We start from the raw sequence: 2,889 nt of genomic DNA on the forward strand, positions 1-2,889 counted from the left end.
TGGTTTGGCAAGAAACCAAAGTTGTCGTTTCTGAAAGTTTGGGGCTGCGATGCTTATGTGAAAAAGCTTCAACCTGATAAGCTCCAACCCAAATCGGAGAAATGTGTCTTCATAGGATACCCAAAGGAAACTGTTGGGTACACCTTCTATCATAGATCCGAAGGCAAGACATTCGTTGCTAAGAATGGATCATTTCTAGAGAAGATTTTATCTCGAAAGAAGTGAGTGGGAGGAAAGTAGAACTTGATGAGGTAACTGTACCTGCTCCCTTATTGGAAAGTAGTTCATCACAGAAACCGGTTCTTGTGACACCTACACCAATTAGTGAGGAAGCTAATGATGATCATGAAACTTCAGATCAAGTTACTACCAAACCTCGTAGGTCAAGCAGAGTAAGATCTGCACCAGACTGGTACGGTAATCCTGTTCTGGAGGTCATGTTGCTAGACCATGACGAACCTATGAACTATGAGGAAGCGATGATGAGCCTAGATTCCGCAAAATGGCTTGAGGCCATGAAATCTGAGATGGCATCCATGTATGAGAACAAAGTGTGGACTTTGGTTGACTTGCCCGATGATCGGCAAGCCATCGAGAATAAATGGATCTTCAAGAAGAAGACAGACGCTGATGGTAATGTTACTATCTACAAAGCTCGACTTGTTGCGAAAGGTTTTTGACAAGTTCAAGGAGTTGACTATGATGAGACCTTCTCACCCGTAGTGATGCTTAAGTCCGTCCGAATCATGTTAGCTATTGCTGCATTTTATGATTATGAAATTTGGCAAATTGATGTAAAGACTGCATTCCTGAATGGATTTCTGGAAGAAGAGTTGTATATGATGCAACCTCAAGGTTTTATTGATCCAAAAGGTACTAACAAAGTGTGCAAGCTCCAGCGATCCATTTATGGACTGGTGCAAGCTTCTCAGAGTTGGAGTAAACGCTTTGATAATGTGATCAAAGCATATGGTTTTATACAGACTTTTGGAGAAGCATGTATTTACAAGAAAGTGAGTGGGAGCTCTGTAGCATTTCTGATATTATATGTGGATGGCATATTGTTGATTGGAAATGATATAGAATTTCTGGATAGCATAAAAGGATACTTGAATAAGAGTTTTTCAATGAAGGACCTCGGTGAAGCTGCTTACATATTGGGCATCAAGATCTATAGAGATAGATCAAGACGCTTAATTGGACTTTCACAAAGCACATACCTCGACAAAGTTTTGAAGAAGTTCAAAATGGATCAGGCAAAGAAAGGGTTCTTGCCTATATTACAAGGTGTGAAGTTGAGTAAGACTCAATGCCCGACCACTGAAGAAGATAGAGAGAAAATGAAAGATGTTCCCTATGCTTCAGCCATAGGCTCTATCATGTATGCAATGATGTGTACCAGACCTGATGTGTGCCTTGCTATTAGTTTAGCAGGGAGGTACCAAAGTAATCCTGGAGTGGATCACTAGACAACGGTCAAGAACATCCAGAAGTACCTGAAAAGGACTAAGGATATGTTTCTCATTTATGGAGGTGACAAAGAGCTCATCGTAAATGGTTACGTTGATGCAAGCTTTTACACTGATCTGGATGATTCTAAATCGCAAACCGGATACATGTTTATATTAAATGGTGGAGATGTCAGTTGGAGCAGTTCTAAACAGAGCGTTGTGGCGGGATCTACATGTGAAGTGGAGTACATTGCTGCTTCGGAAGCAGCAAATGAAGGAGTCTAGATGAAGGAGTTCATATCCGATCTAGGTGTCATACCTAGTGCAAGTAACATACCGATGACAAAGGGAACAACGTATGTTGTTATGCGGTTTGACCGATAAAGATCTTCGTAGAATATGTGGGAGCCAATATGAGCATCCAGGTTCCGCTATTGGTTATTGACCGGAGACGTGTCTCGGTCATGTCTACATAGTTCTCGAACCCGTAGGGTCCGCACGCTTAAAGTTCGGTGACGATCGGTATTATGAGTTTTTTTGTTTTGATGTACCGAAGGTAGTTCGGAGTCCCGAATATGATCATGGACATGACGAGGAGTCTCGAAATGGTCGAGACCAAAAGATCGATATATTGGACGACTACGTTCGGACACCGGAAAGGTTCTAGAAGGTTTCGGACATATACCGGAGTATCGGGGGGTTACCGGAACCCCCCCCCCCCCCCCGGGGGGGGGCTTAATGAGCCTACATGGGCCTTAGTGGAAATAGAGGGCAGCAAGGGGAGTGTGGGGCGCGCCCCCAAGGCCCAAACCGAATTGGTTCAGGGCAAAGGGGGTCGGCCCCCTCTTTCCTTCTCCTCCTCTCCCTTTCCTTCCCCCTCTCCTACTCCTACTAGGAATAGGAGGAGTCCCTTGGCGCGCCTCTCCCTGGCCGGCCGCCTCCTCCCCCTTGCTCCTTTATATACGGGGGCAGGGGGCACTCCATAGACACAACAATTGATCATTGATCTCTTAGCCGTGTGTGGTCCCCCTCCACCATAGTACACCTCGATCATATCGTAGCGGTGCTTAGGCGAAGCCCTGCGTCGGTAGCATCATCATCACCGTCACCACGCCATCGTGCTGACAAAACTCTCCTGTGAAGCTTTGCTGGATCGGAGCTCGCGGGACGTCATCGAGTTGAACGTGTGTAGAATTCGGAGGTGCCGTGCGTTCGGTACTTGGATCGGTCAGATCGTGAAGACGTACGACTACATCAACCACGTTGTGCTAACGCTTCCGCATTCGGTTTACGAGGGTACGTAGAGACACTCTCCCCTCTCATAGCTATAGATCATCATGATCCTGTGTGTGCGTAGGAATTTTTTTCTAATTACTACGTTCCCCAATAATTTTAACCATGCAAAAATGTATTCCCTTCATACTACAAACAACCCAAC

This window comes from Triticum urartu, chromosome 7 (genome assembly GCF_003073215.2).
Source record: "Triticum urartu cultivar G1812 chromosome 7, Tu2.1, whole genome shotgun sequence".
Classification (NCBI taxonomy): Eukaryota; Viridiplantae; Streptophyta; class Magnoliopsida; order Poales; family Poaceae; genus Triticum; species Triticum urartu.